Source organism: Caloenas nicobarica, chromosome 1 (genome assembly GCF_036013445.1).
Source record: "Caloenas nicobarica isolate bCalNic1 chromosome 1, bCalNic1.hap1, whole genome shotgun sequence".
In the NCBI taxonomy this organism is placed as follows: domain Eukaryota; kingdom Metazoa; phylum Chordata; class Aves; order Columbiformes; family Columbidae; genus Caloenas; species Caloenas nicobarica.
Window position 1 is genome coordinate 35,498,010 of NC_088245.1, and position 16,509 is coordinate 35,514,518.

Genomic DNA, 16,509 nt, shown 5'->3' on the forward strand with positions numbered 1-16,509 from the left:
CCTCTAGGTCTTGCCCTCTCTGCTAAAAAGATACTAAACAAGTTTACTTATCACTTACTCATTGTGATGGTTGCAAGCAAGGCGTCTCAAAAGCTACGCAGTCTTTTGCAGACCAAGGAGAGGAGCTTGACAAGAGAAGAGCAAATAATACCTTGGTTTGCAGTCTTCCTGCTAGTTTTCCATTTTTCTGTTTGAGTCATGCCTAACTTTTAACTTTTTCAAGTGGATTTTTGTTAAAGGAAGATCAATGAGGGAAGGGAGGTCACTCAGATAGGAGAGAAGAGAATAAGAAAGGAAGAAAAGAGTGGAGAATGGCATCAGTGGGAGTGAGACTGAAGCAATGACTCCAGACAGAATGGTGTGAGCTTGAACAAATAGTTAGGTGATACCAAGAGTGTTCAGTCTGAAAATTATGCTTACCCTGGACAGAGTCAATGCACAAAGGTCCCTAGGTCAGCAGTGAGCTCCAGGCACCTGAATGACATTTCCAACGTTAATATCTTTCTATTTTAGAGACTCTCTGTTCAGCATGGAAGGTTAGGGAAAATAGAAAAGGTGGAGGAGGAAAAGCAAAGCAAAAGGATGTCTATGATCCAAGCCCAGGACTTGGAGGTAAGGATTTATGATAAAGATCCTAGTTCTGATGTCCTAGTTCTAGGACCATTCTTAGAGTTGACTACTTTGCTAAAAAGAAAATGCAGGTAGCAGACTTTCAGAGCAGAACTGAACAGCAAGCCTTGACTCTAATATCTTTAGCTTAATTAAGGTGGACCCTGCTGAACATGTTAATTTTTGTCTGGCCATTGTGGATCTTATTTTGCAATACCTTGGGCATAACAGTTGCTATCTTCTAGGAACTTTGTGGAATCCTTTTTCACTCTTTGGATGTCTTTGGGAATAAACCTTCTATTATTTCTTTTGACATGTCTCCCTCAAAGGCCTAGCTCAGACAGACATGCCTACACCTAAACACAAACTCAGTCCTTAGATTGTTACAAATGTGTCACATGTTACAAATGTGTCACATGTAGGACTAGAACGGGCATCTAGGCAGGACAGGAAAGCAGCTCCATAGGCAGTATTCAAGGAGGATAAAAGTTGGGTTTGTTCTAACGTATTTGCACTTCTGCTCTTATAAAATAGAAGGGAAAAAAATGAAAAACCTTTTACTGGTCTCATTTGCTTGTACATGTCTCTAGCAGATAGGTGTATTTTATACACTGAGCTGATTTAATGAACAAAGACGTAATTTTTTTCTCTAAAAGTACGGACATTTGCCAAGCATGAAAGAGATGTCTTTACTTCTCCCATTTAAAAAAATATATATACAATTAAAAAGACTAGGAATTTCAAAGTTGTCTTTCTTTGTACGTCACACTGAAATCCGAATTTCAAGCCAACTATAGAGCAACCTGATCCAATGATTTAAGGATTAAGCATTTTGATGAAACTTACTGTATGCTTTCTCGCTTCTACCCAGCATTTAAGTTTTACCTACTTTTATTCTTCAACTTTAAAAACTTATAAACTGATGTTTAAAACATGTAGCCTAATTGTTAGAGCCTTCCATCACTTACTAGCAACCCATAAGCAAAGAGAACGTGATAGTGAAGACCAAAAGTCATACATATTTGAAATTAACATAGACTCTTCAAAACTGAACAGAAGGCAAATTCCAGACCATTTTATCATTTAGAATATTTTTTTAAATGGGATTCTATTCACACCCCTCCCCCCCAAATAAAAAAATTTAATCCAATAGGTGTTTGAAAATACAGTGGAAAAAAAGGTTAGAAAGGAAGCCGGGAATTCAATTTATACTACATACAGGTTCCTCTATTAAGAAGATAATTACATTTTAAGAAGGCACATTTAGCCTTTTGCCTAATTAGTATATTTTTAGAAAAAAATAATACTGTAAGTATAATGTAAAATAATTTAATATTAGAGTAATGAAAAGCTTGATTCTAGTATGGAACAACATAGGACTCATTACAAATTTAACATTCAAATGTGTATCTTTGCTCCATTTTTATATTTTTATATATATATATATATATATCAGCATTTACTCTTTGGTTAGAATTTAACGTTCTTTATAACAAATTCTTTAACATATAATGTAATTTTAATCTTGGGTCTGCTACCAATTTTATTTGCAGCTCCTCCAGCACTCTTCCAAACAGTAGTGCTGTCTGATGCCCAGCCTATTGTCCTGGGTCACTGGGGGGAGCAACGAGAGGAGGTGGTCTGAGACAGGTGACCACGAATTGACCAATTGGAGTATTCCATCCCATTCACGACTTCCTGGATATAAAAGGTGGACCCGAAGGACTGTCGCTCTCTTCTGCTGGGTCTTCTGCTGCTTTGCCTCGCTTCTTTTTTTTCCTGCTGTCCTTGCAAGTTGAGGCCTCGTGGCTGTCCCTGCAAGCTGAGGCCTCATGACAGACTGAATCTAGTTCCGGTTGGCTGCAGGATCCTGCTGGACTAGCTGCTGGGAATTGCAAGACTGGTTCTATAACATTTGTTCTGCTTTATTTTTCTCTGTGTTCATTTAGTAGCATAAGTAAAATGTTTTCAAATTTTCCAGGTCTCTTCTCTCTGTCCTTTTCCTTTCCTCTCAAAATCGCCTGTCCTTAGTGAAAAAGGGGGAGGGGGCGAAAAACGGGAGGAGGGAAGATGGTTAAGGAAAATACATCTGCAGCGGTTTTTGATTGTCTCCCCGCGATCAAACCGCAACACCTATGTACATTGTTCTCTTCAAAAAAGTACAGAGAAGTCTTCACAGGACATAAATCCCTGCAGGCAATATCTTTACATTACACTGTGTGTACAACATTCCAAGGGTCCCTCCCAAAATTATTCTTTCCAAACCATCTCAGCTTTTCTTCACTCTTAATTTCATTCCTCCTTGAAACGGGATTTTTTCTTTTTCTACTTTGTAGCTGTATCTTCAGGTAAATGGTGATCAGCAATATTTTATGTTTATCAGCTGTTAAAGAAAACTGTTTAAACACAGTGCTTCTGAAAGGAAGACGCATATTTAAACAGAGTTGGAACCATTCCACTTTCACTTTGCCATCCATAAACCTTGTCTGAAAGTGTATCTGTAAAATATGTATGTAAAAATAGTTTTAGAATCTTTTTTTCATCACCTTGTTTGACTCACATAGTGCTTGAATCCAAAGATACCAAGCCATGCAACTAAAATGTGTATTTTCAAAACTAACATTCTTCCAGAGGCATTATTATCCCTGGACTGGCTGGGATAAATTAAATGATTCAGACCAGAAGCATATCTGTACCGTCTCTGAATTGTTATGAAGCTGCAGAAGATTCTGGTTTATTCTTGAGAAGCCAGGAGGCCTAGGACACCACAGGTATACAAAAAGATGTGCGTAAGAATGTCAAACAAGATGAGGCCTCCACTTTGTGTATGTCTGGACTTGCTTATAGCATCTGCAATATAGAAACTTCAGTCTATATATGCTGACAGTACCCTAGAACGTATCTGTAACAGTCTGATCTACACGTGCTCTCCTCCTAAGGCCTGTGGCTTGGCACCACTCAGTTAAAACATAGGTACAGGTAGCAAACACATTTCCCATGTACAACAATTCAAATATGTTTCTCCACTTGATGTAAACAAATAAAAATGGAACTCAATAAATCATATTGCTAGTAGAGTCAGTGAGAAGACAACTACCACTTGTGTAAGGATAGGCTAAGGAATGAAGAGGAAAAAAATCCATCCAAGCTGAGTCCAAGCTAGTACAAAATCACACCTCTACCATAACTCCTTGACTGCCAACACACATACTGAGACCCTGCTTGACAATTTGACCTTGCGTGAGTCATTATCAGTGTGGCAAGAGTTAGAAATATTGGAGCACAGGCAGAATGAGATCTGTTCATCAGGAAAGCACAATTGTGGCTAAAGTGTGTTTCTCTTTCAGATTAATCCTGCTTGCAACACCGAATCTAAAGAGACCACCTGCACATGAGCAGCTGATTCTTGGGTCCTCCTTCCGAACTGGTTCCTAAGGCCTATAAGACCATGTCTTGAAAGACAACTGGAGAGATTAACATCCCTAGGCTAACATTCATCTGCCTGATTCCTTCCGTGTCTTATGTTGTGAATACCCACCAGGATTACTTAATAATTCTATTTAGATCCTCAGATCATTCCAAGAGGCAAAATTAATATCACATTGCTCTTATGAACAGGATTTGACACATTTCCACACTATCACAATTATGTAGATACAGCACTAACATCAGTTAGTAAACAAATTGATTGTTTCAGAACAAATAAAAAAAATCTGGTTTTAAATCAAATTCTCTTCGGAAAACACAAAAATATACTATTAAAAAATGTATTTTGAGGGTATATATTGATTTGAGGGCATCTGTAACATCCCTAGGGAGACGCTAAAAGCTCAGATTGTGAAACAAAACAGCCATTGTGCTGGGGAAGTCACATATATAAAATCAATAGGAAACCCTAAGGAGTGGCTGGAGAGTTAGTCATATAAGCAGACTCTTCCGCTCATTTCATACCTAGAGGCTGGAACCCTCTCCTGGGATAGATTCTTTCAAAATCCAAAGCCTTTTCTTTTAAAATAAAGCTATAATACGTCATCTACCACCAAATCCATGTCACTTTCCCCTGAAGAGTGCTGTAACAAATTGTAGGCTATTTTTTTTCAGAAACCTTTGTCTGCCAGATGAAGATTCACAACTATACGCAGGAGAATTCAAGACCCATTAGAAACACCCAGTACATGACTCCATAACCTTGTGGGGTGGGCCCTCATCAGGGAAATAGTCAATTACGGGTTTCTTATCAAGTCTGCTCATCTTTTGTCCCCAGAAGACTGGTTACTAAAAAGTTTAAAAGATCGTCTTAAAGCAAAGACAGAATTTATGAACACTATAAATGTTGAATTATAGCATAATGTATTTTCTAGTGCTTCTCTTCTCACTCCCCACCAATTTCTTCTTTCACCTCTTTCTGTACACTCCTCTGAATCAATTCCTGTAGAGGAGCAGAAGAAAAGCAGGTTGTGAGTGCTTCCCATTGCTAACATCAGCCCACGGTATACACTAGAAGTAAAAAAACCTTCAGGAATGTGCAAATTTTAACTCCTTAACCTGAGGAGGGCATTGAACCTGAGTGTATGAATACTATAAATGTGGAACATGTTTTTAGTTCACTGAGAGCCCCACTGTCAGTGTCAGTCAGTTGTTCTGAGGAAATGCATATTAAATGTCCTCTGGAGACCTTTGGTACTTGGCTGCTCTTAAGCATGTGATAGCTGCTGAGCTGTGTAGATTGCAGCACTTCTGGTGCACTTGAGTGAGAAAGCCATACTAGACACTGTGGAAGTCTCAGTCAAGAAAGGAGATACCTGTGAGGTTTTAACATCTGCAGGATTAGACTTTTTGTTGTCATTTATGATTTCAGTCTGTAAAATCTGCCTATATCCTTCACTTGGTATATGTCTTCCTATCCTCGGGATACAGAGATCTAACAATTTACAATTTACAATTCACTGTAGCAGGGTAAAGAAAAAAAAAAAACACAACCAACCAAACAACAATAAGAAAAAGCTTTCGAAGTAGAAGTGAAAACTAAATAAAAATATGATCTGTATTTTCAAGGCAAAGCAATACATTATTTTTACTCCCTAGCTTAGTAGCAAGTTATTTTGTTTGCCTAAATTGTTCAATTATTTTTTAGAACAAGCCAGAATTTAGTGTGTTTCATCTGCCTAAGACAAGCAGTCAGTTTTAATTAACTCAATGTGAAGGAGTCTTTGGCATTTATGGAAACTGGGCACACAGCCAATCCACAAAGCACCTCTGATCAGCTTGCCTGGAAAGAAGTAAAGAAAAGGAAGATGTTTGCTTAGAGAGCTTAAAGCTGTAGTCTGAAATCTCAACAGCTGGAAATAAAATTAATTACACAGTCATTCCTTCTTTATCTACCAGTGTAGCACCATTAACATCCCTGAAACTACTCATATGAGTAAGTACAAGGGAGCCTCTGCTCTAGAGATAGTTTACTATGTCAAAATGTTGATACACCAGTTCAGCATTCACATTTCTGTTGAAGTTCAGTATACCTAGAGTATTTAGTGTAATAACAGTAACAATAGTAATACCTATATTCTTTAAATTCATACATGTCTCTGTGTGTGTGTTCATGTATACAACATTTTAAAAGCTTTGGTAGAATGATTTTTGAGGTCACAGTGGAAAAAATTGTCAAAGATTTCTTTTATACATTTTGGACTAACTCCATGAGACATCACTAAGGCAGTAGGAGATGTGCATTAAATTTTCAGAGTCAGCATCTCTTATTCTTTTTCTTGAATCTGAAGTAGAGAATCCTTAGTATGTGTGGTCTTTCTCCACTCCTATTATAAAACAGCATGTGTATGAATGATAAACCAGCATGTGTGTGAATATAGGTAATTTATTTTACAATTGACAAAATCTAGAAATAACAAGGTAACCTTTTAAGATTTGCAGTGAGAGTTTCTCAAGGAAAAAGGTGTATTTTATCTAACTAATCAAATAGTCATATTTACCACTTTCTAGTCTAAGAAAATGAAAGTTTGTTTTTCTCCTCAAAAAACAAATCAGCTGACAACGTGCTATGTATAGAATATTTCTTGCATTATTCAAATCCTTTTTAGACAACAAAATATTCACAGTATTGACATTTAAAGCGGAGGTTAAAATTGTCTGTTGATACTGTTAACTGCAAAGTTTTACTAGAAATTATTAGAGTATTAAAGGACATTTTAAAAAGAAAAAAGCTCACCACTATTAAAGCAGATCTGAATGAACTAAACTTTAGCCATTGTTTTTAGTAGTCAGTGTCAAACACTGCTCCATAGATGTTTAAACTTTGATCTTGATTTTGCAAAATTGCTTTTGATAAAGATGATTTTCATCAAGATACAAATGGAAAAATGTGTGAAATGTAAAAATATTAACCTCGTATAGGAACACAAGCAAATGCAGCCTATAACATTAGTGGCCTGAGTCTGGAAAACAGTTCCATGGAAAAAGATCTAGGGGTTTGGGTTGATGGCATGATGCCATGATTATCTGAGTCTATTTTTCTTGAGTTTGTAAACCAGTTTTACAAAATTTAGAAGCTCTGGGTAATATTAGAATAGAATCTATGATATGGTTAAAAGTGAGGTAGTGTAGAATACAACACTATTAAGCTCTGGAAGATTTTTAGAGTGGTTTCCACAGAATTCTTATTAATTTTTTATAGATGTATTTTTGTTGGGTTTAAATCCATTACATTCTATGTAACTATTCAAAACCATTCTTCTTTCTCTTCTTATCCTCAGCCTTGCCCTCTGACAGCTTTGTTGAATTTAAACTTCACAGAAGTCTCTTCAAATTGAAAGGAGTCTCCTTGGAAGAGAAAAAAAAATATCCAGGGGCATATTTTCCAGGAAATGTGACAGTGTGGCCACAAAAGGAAGATATCTAGGAAGAAGGAGATTGTGGTGATAAGGATGGCACATTGATTTTTATAACTCATTTGAGATATATTGTACTTGATGTCTACAAGAGCTGGTAAGCAGAAATCCATAACTTGTAAATTATTGAATTTCACACTTCCATGGCTCAGTGGGCAATCATACACATATTCTTGTACAACTCCTAAAGGTCATCATGGACAATGATTCCTCATGTGTTTTATAATGTTGATAAACAAAGTTCTTAGTGAGACAGAAGCAGGAAAAGAAGCTCTGCAGTTTCCACCTTAAGTGTCAGAGAGAAAATGAGTCCTGTATCTTACTTGTGAGTAGCCACAGAAACAGCACTTCTTATTCTATTGCCTGATCTAAACTCAGCCATTTGATGCAGCCTTGAATAAGTTACTGAAACCTGAAACCCTTTTCACAACAGAGATGATGAAACAGCTGCTTTATTTCTTTGCACCAGTGAAGTTTTAGCTTCATTATAAAACAAACAAATTGAAAAAATAATGGTCTTTTGTCATCTATTTCTTATCACAAGGAAAAATTCTCTTGAAAATGTGGAAAAGAGATATAAGGGGGAAGGGGAACAAACAGGCTTTTTTTTCAAAACAGTCTACTGTACTTATTTTACTAAGGAAGATAATTTTCCTTGATTTCAAATACAGGCAGTGGGGAAATGATATTTTAAAGCAGAATTATTTCACATGATCCAAATTATTTTGAGATGTATCCCATGTTAATTGTATACAGATCCTCAGGACACCACCAACCAATCCAAAGTAACCAAAGCGCTTGATGTGCTGCCTGCACACCAACCGTCTGCGAAGACCAAACATACAAATCTAATTGTGCCTAACAGAGTACATATGTATCCAAGTCTGCTTTTGGACAACAGCAACATGTTGTTTTAATGCAAAAGCAAGCAGATCATTACAGTATTGCATACAGCAAGATTAATTATCAAGCTTACACCTGATTATAATAAAGATGATAAGGATCATTTGCTTGCAATAGACTATGATCAATCAGCAGTAATTGTTCTGAAGTATCTGAGTTTTCCTTCCACTGTGTTCTATAGCCAGTGTGAAAAATGTTCAGGCAGATGAATCTAAGTCTCATATTAAGATGTTTACTCCCTTTAGATATTTGAGATACTGTTTGAAAATAGCATTTTCTGTACCTTCTTTCAATGCTAAAACCATAGATTCTAATAATTTAAATTATTTTATTCACAAATTTCTAGGTTTCCCAAAACTCTTTCAGAACTGTATTTATTAGGAAATCTTTTAGAATTTATACACTTATTATAACATATTTTCCCAATTGCTCCCATCTCCTACCCCCAGGGTTTCAAAGGCATATAAAAACAGTAGTAAGCATGCTACTTCGCTTCTCATCCTGCTTTAAGCCTTAATATATTTCATATAGTGTTTTCATTTGTATATCAAAAATTAAACTAGCAAGCTTCCTGATGCTTTACATATCATTACCTTTTCATAAATGTTTAAAAAAATGTGCACTTTTTCGACTGCTCAATAAGAAACTAGGCTATTAATATTCCATCAGTTAAATAAGCATGTTCAATAGTAAGTACTATTAAAAAAAAAGAGAGAAAGAAAAATGAAGGGAATTGCTTAAGCACTAACATCAGCACCTATTTTTTTATGATATGAATTATAATGAGCATTCTCAACTTACTTATAAAGAAAAGTTAGCAAAAAGAACAGTTCGTCTTGCTAGACATCCTTTGCCCAACAGTGTATTCACTTGACAGCTTTGTACTCTGAGTACTGAAAAATGTTTCCAACCACAGGGTTAGTGCTGCGTTCTTTCATTGCTTGTGTATACAGAGTTCACCAAAAATTTGAACCTCTCTAATCCTTCAGTAGTAAGGGACTCTGATGCCCCTTCTCAGTGTCATAATCTTTCACTCAACTCCTTCCCGCCCCACTTTGACCCCAGATTAGTATGTTTTACTGGCAGCTAAGAAGCCTAGTCTCAAAGGAGACCCAAAAGAAACTGAGCTGGGTAGCAATCCTTGTTGATGGTCATATCAGACACTACCATGCAAGTGATGTATTTTCTCCACACAATGTTTGAAGATACAAGCACAGTGTTTGTATAGTTAACACTACATCTTCCCATTTCAGTGAAGACTTCAGAGACTGTTCAAATATTTAAAGTTTTGAAGATATAGTTAATGTCACCTGAGTAATCTCCAATTTGTATTTTATTAGTTTTATCAAAATTATGTGCAAATATCCATAACTCAGTCCCCCACTCCCTAAAGCTCCCTTTTCATAAATATCTCTATTATTGACAGGTACTACTCCCTCTGCCAATGAATGTGCCTTATAACTGGAATAAAATGTACACTAGCTCATCTTAATTAAAGCAAAACTAAGAAATATTCCCAGAACTCCTCACTCAAAACATTCAATTAACTTGTTACATGCTTAAATTATTGTTTCTCCTGATAAATCCTTGACTTCTGTTAAAATTTCATCTATAGTCATTAGTCATGTAGCTCCTATTCTGGTTCAAATCTGCTGGTGAATTTTCAACAGACATTTATTTCAACACCCCTTTTTTTTTCCACATCTAACACATTATTTCCACTAAGCTATTTTTTGTTCATGCTTTCTAAAGCTTCCTAAAATACTTTCTAAAAATTTCCCTGTAATTCTACTTATCTTAAATTTTATAGGGCTTTCTTGAAGAACCCATCTTTCCCAGGATTAAACAAGATAATGACATTAATTAAAATAATTGATGGGATCACAAATGCTTTCATAAGATGCTTCTCTAAAGTCCTACAGGAAAATTCCTATTCAATACAAAAATGAAACGAGATGATAGAGCTCTTAGGGTCAAAACTTGCGAATTTATGAACTTAAAATATTAAACATGAAATAATTTCAATAAATAACAAAGAAAAATTGTAACCTCTCATATTCAGAGTGTATACTCCTCTATCACTCTACATTTTATTTTTACTAAGCCTTTTCCATTCTTACTTTCTTCTCATTATTACATATCAATTCAAATCTTATCTTAAAGCACAGAAATCAATGATAAGTTTCTTATAAAAAATGAGTACTTGAACTAGCACATAGTAATCTAAAAAACAGAATCAATTTTTTTTGAGTGTGACCCAGGGTTTTTTTGTACATGCAAAGGTATCTCTTTTATCAAATAATACACCTTTAAATGATTCATAATTCTGTTTATTATCAATGTTTTCAGTTACAGTTTCTATCAAGCCATCTAAATTCTCTAATATATTTTATGTTTGTCTTAATATCTTCAAAGCTCAAAAAGGAAGTTTCTTTCAGTATAACAGTAAGTTTCATTATTCATAACATTCTATCATGTTTTCATTCTGAAGAAGGAAAAGAGTTTTTTTGAGAAGTAAACAACTTACTTTGCAGTGAGAAGTAACAGAGTAATCTGGTAGCTGAGTCATCCTGTTCTCTGCATTTATCATCAAAAAGGAATGAAATGTTAGGTCTGGAGAGGAACTTGCTCTGAAACCTAAAACAGGACTAGGACAGAATGAAAGAACCAACAAAGCAAAACACACAAGGTGTCTAATTAATTGTTTCAAATTGAACTCCAAATCCATGACACATGCACTAAGACTTCTCCATGTTCTTCTTTTCCATTTGGAAATGCCATCTAGAAATTGTGAGAGCTTTTAACACTTATCAGGGCTTTCTGGATGTTGGCTTACTGCAACAAGAATAAGAGCAGCAGCTGATTACCAATACAGCAAACGCATAACTCCTGTGATATATCTGGGAAATCCTGAATCTCTACAGCATTCCGTCAACAAATGCCTGTACAGATGTTAGTGTCATGGTTTAACTCCAGACAGCAACTAAGACTGTGCAGCCACTTGCTCACTCCAGGCCCCAGGGCTGGGGGAGACAACTGAAAGGGGGCAAAGGAAAAAAAAAAAAAAACCTCATGGGTTGAGATAAGAACAGTTTAACAGTGCGGCAAAAGAAGAAAAAATAGTATTATTAATAATAATAATAGAATACACAAAACAAATGATGCACAATGTAATTGCTCACTGTCCACAACACCAATAGCCCCTTGGTTCCTGAGCAGCAATATTTGCCGCCCAGACAACTCCATTTTATATACTGACCATGACATTATATGGTAAGGAATACCCTCTGACCAGCTTGGGTCAGCCGTCCTGGCTTTGCTTCCCCTCAGCTTCTTGTGCACCTGCATCCTTCTGATGGAAATCTCCCTGACTTGGTATAAACATTGCCTCGCAGCAATCAAAATATCAGTATATGATCAACAGTCTTATACTAAATCACAGCTACTAGGAAGAAAATTAACTCTATTCCAGCTGAAACTAAGACAGTTCGAAAGGCAGAGCACTTGACACACTGTGACTAGACAGGTCCCTTTGCACAGAAAACATACCAATTTGCTGCCATAAGCAGAAGTATAGCTGCAGAAATACGTGAATATATGTATATATACTGTATAAAAGAAAAGTGAAGGTAGTTAAAAGCAGTTTTTTAAATTAACAGAACTCCACCTGTACTGTTTAGACAGTATGGTATCTGATAACTCTGACATGTTGTAGATGTATGTGACTGTACAACACAGGCATACATATTCCTGACCAAGAAAAGTAAAAAACTATTACATTCCAAGAAGCTGCCTTTGCATATAACTTCAGCAAAAGCCACAGAACATAAATATCAGGCTAACCTTTCACACAAGTATGGAGCTTCCTGCAGATTACTTCTTCCTGATTCTCTGGACTACTTTGTCATAAAGAGTTCTGCAGCCAGAGATGAATTTCCTGCTTTTGATTTAATGAGAAAGAGGAGCCAATCTGATTCTGTACAGATATGTGCATCTAAAACGGAACAGATGAGTATGACTCAGTAGAAATTACCATCTAAAATTAGAAACAAAATCTAAAAAAAATCTTAATTTTCCTTCTAGAATTAGTAGTAAATCAGTGCATAAAATTAGGTTTTTAGGTAAAAAATCCCTATTTTATTGCAGAAGCAAAAGAAATGTGATTTTCAAAAGCTCTGACTTTCCAGTAATACCAATGAAGCCATGAAGATGCCATATACAGCTTCTGTAGAAAATAAGAATCCTAAAAGATGAATTTTAAATTAATAGTTTTAGGAACCAACATTTGGTCATTTTAGTCAGTCATGCAATAAATAGTGTTAGGTCATGAGAGGAACATATTAAACATCTAAACCAAATTTATATACAGGAAAGGAGTTTCTCTGGCATCCTTATCAGCTCTTAGCTCAATAATTCAAGAAAGTAGGAAAGCAAGATTCTATCAAATGGGAGAGCAATTTTGTTCATAGTATGTGACAGGTCCCACCCCAGCTGGAAACAGGGCACCTGAAAAGAACCTGAGTGACTGGCAAAGTTTAAGGCCAAGTAAAAGAGATCCTTGTTGGACACATCATAAGAATTCAATAAACGAGCTGGAACTTTTAGCATTAACTTATCACATGACCAGTCTGATAGAATGCAGAAAAGAAGCAGGTATCATCTTTAAATTTAATCTGTTAATGTTAACACAGTACAATATATAATGACAACAACTTAGGCCAACATATTATGCTGCAACCAATTTTGTAATTTTTATCACTATGTGGGGCCTCTTCAGGATTCCAAAAGATCTTAGAATACCGAGGAAAGCGCGAAACCCAGGCATTTTAGATTTCATGTATGAGAAAAAATGTTTCAAGTATGTGTAAAAGGAATGACAGAAAAATAGCAAGAGGAATGACAGAAAAATAACTAGAGATATGACCAAACTAAGGAAAGTGAAGTACAACCACAAACTAGAGGAGGAAATAGAGGAGGGAGCTAAGCTTGAATATGGTAGGAACAGTGAACTATATAGATCGTTGTGATATAGCAATTGTCACGTTTCTGAAAGAGGAAAAGAAATCCATCCAGAGAGAAGAAGGAAAAAAAAAGAAATAGAGACAGTCAAGAAAGACTGGAGACCAGAATACACTAGAAACAGAAGACAGGTTTCAAGATACATAGACAAAAATGAAAGGAGGTATTTTATGCATGTCATCTTTATACTGTACCGTAAGTGTTTACTATTTTTTTTGTTTAAGTGAGACCTACATTTAAATTTTTCAGGTTGCCTTTTTCTTTTTTTTAATATACAGCTAATATCTGACTAGTGATTAAGTCTTGGCAAAAGCACCCAACCTTCCATATAAAGAACAAACCTGATACAAAACAATGAGAAATATACGGATCCTGTTGGCAGAACATCAAAACTCTGCAAATTACAGGACTGTACATTTTCTATCACTTTGTAATATTCTGACAAACATTAGGAAAGCTCAACAACATGAAATTTTGTCATTTGACAACAGTGACACTGTAAAAAAGTTGAATACATCTGATCAGAGTTTACTTACAAAAGTTGGGTTTTCCCTAGTTTTCAGTCAATTAAAAACCTTTCAAACTTCCATTTCATTGAAATGTGTTGTAATTTGTTATCTAGTGCCCCCCAAGTGCTATATTATCAGTGACTCTCTCCAGTGATTAACTTCAAAAAAATAATTAAAATGTAATTAATTGTATGCTTTGCTTGTTTAGCAGATCTTTGGTGAAAATAAGTTATTAGGTGAAGCCATTTTTTTGTATCAAAAGACACTGAATGTTTTATAAGCTGTGAACTATGCTGACAGTAATGAGCAGGAGACCCATGAATGATCACCATGCCCGTTGAACAGAAGAGAGAAAACAGACTGATTGAGTCAGTCATGGAAATTCCAACTGTGATTGCAATTCTCACATTAGAAAATTATTTGCTATAGTATTTGTGCGTACCCTGAACTGCAGTTCCTTGTGGTCGTAACTGTAATCTCATTCATTTAACTATTTCTATGCACAGGAGGACTAGCATCACATGAAGGCCTGGCTGCTAGTTGTCTGTTTTTCCACATGAACAGAATACCAAGCAGGATCACAACCTTGGACTTCAATGGGGCCAACTTTGGCCTTTTCAAGCAACTGTTAGGGGAAATCCCATGGGGAAGGGTGCTTGAAGGTAAAGGGGCCCAAGATAGTTGGTTAGCATTCAGAGACTGCTTCTTCCAAGCTCAAGATCAGAGTATCCCAACACGCAGGCAGTCAAGAAAGGGAGCCAGGAGACCTGCGTGGTTAAACAGGGAACTGCTGGGCAAACTCAAGTGGAAGAGGAGAGTTTACAGATCATGGAAGGAGGGGCTGGCCACTTGGGAAGAATATAAGGTTGTTGTCAGAGGATGTAGGGAAGCAACTAGAAAAGCTAAGGCCTCCTTAGAATTAAACATTGCAAGACAGGTCAAGGACAACAGAAAGAGTTTCTTCAAATACATGGCAGATAAAACTAACACTAGAGGCAATGCAGGCCCATTCATGAATGAGGTGGGTGCCCTGGTGACAGAAGATACAGAGAAGGCAGAGTTACTGAATGCCTTCTTTGTTTCTGTCTACACTGCCAGAGGCTGTCCTGAGGAGCCCCGCACCCCTGAGGCCCCAGAGGAGGGCAGGAAAATGGAGGAGTTTGCCTTGGTTGATGACAACTAGGTTAGGGACCAATTAAGCAATCTGGACATCTGGACATCCACAAATCCATGGGTCCAGATGGGATGAACCCGTGGGTGCTGAGGGAGCTGGCTGAGGTCATTGCTAGGCCACTCTCCATCATCTTTGCTAAGTCATGGGAAACGGGAGAGGTGCCTGAGGACAGGAGGAAAGCAAATGTCACTCCAGTCTTCAAAAAGGGCAAGAAGGAGGACTCGGGTAACTATAGACTGGTCAGCCTCACCTTCATCCCTGGGAAGGTGATGGAACAACTTATCCTTGGTGTCATCTCAAGGCATATCAAGGATAAGAGGGTCATCAGGGACAGTCAACATGGCTTCACCAAGGGGAAGTCATGCTTGACCAACTTCATAGACTTTTATGAGGGCATAACCAGGTGGCTAGATGATGGCAAAGCAGTGGATGTGGTCTATCTTGACTTCAGTAAAGCATTTGACACAGTCTCCCACAGCATCCTCGCTGTCAAATTGAGGAAGTGTGGACTGGATGATCAGGTAGTGAGGTGGACTGTGAACTGGCTGAGGGACAGAAGCCAGAGAGTTGTGATCAATGAGGCAGAATCTAGTTGGAGGCCTGTATCTAGTGGAGTGCCTCAAGGGTCGGTACTGGGACCAGTACTATTCAATATATTCGTCAATGACTTGGATGAGGGACTAGAGTGCACTGTCAGCAAGTTTGCTGATGACACCAAGCTGGGAGGAGTGGCTGACACACCAGAAGACTGTGCTGCCATCCAGCGAGGCCTGGACATGCTGGAGAGTTGGGCAGGGAAAAATTTAAGGAAATATAACAAGGGCAAGTGTAGAGTCTTGCATCTGGGCAGGAACAACTCCAGGTTCCAGTATAAGTTGGGGAAAAATCTATCAGAGAGCAGTGTAGGGGAAAGCGACCTGGGGGTCCTGGTGGACAGCAGGACGACCATGAGCCAGCACTGTGCCCTTGTGGCCAAGAAGGCCAATGGCATCCTGGGGTGTATTAGAAGGGGGGTGGTTAGTAGGTGGAGAGAGGTTCTCCTCCCCCTCTACTCTGCCCTGGTGAAACTGCATCTGGAATATTGTGTCCAGTTCTGGGCCCCTCAGTTCAAGAAGGACAGGGAACTGCTGGAGAGAGTCCAGCGCAGAGCCACAAAGATGATGAAGGGAGTGGAGCATCTCCCTTATGAGGAAAGGCTGAGAGAGCTGGGTCTCTTTAGCTTGGAGGAGACTGAGGGGTGACCTCATTAATGTTTATAAATATATAAAGGGTGAGCGTCACGAGGATGGAGCCAGGCTCTTCTCAGTGACAACCAATGATAGGTCAAGGGGCAATGGTTATAAACTGGAACACAGGGGGTTCCATTTAAATTTGAGAAGAAACTTCTTCATAG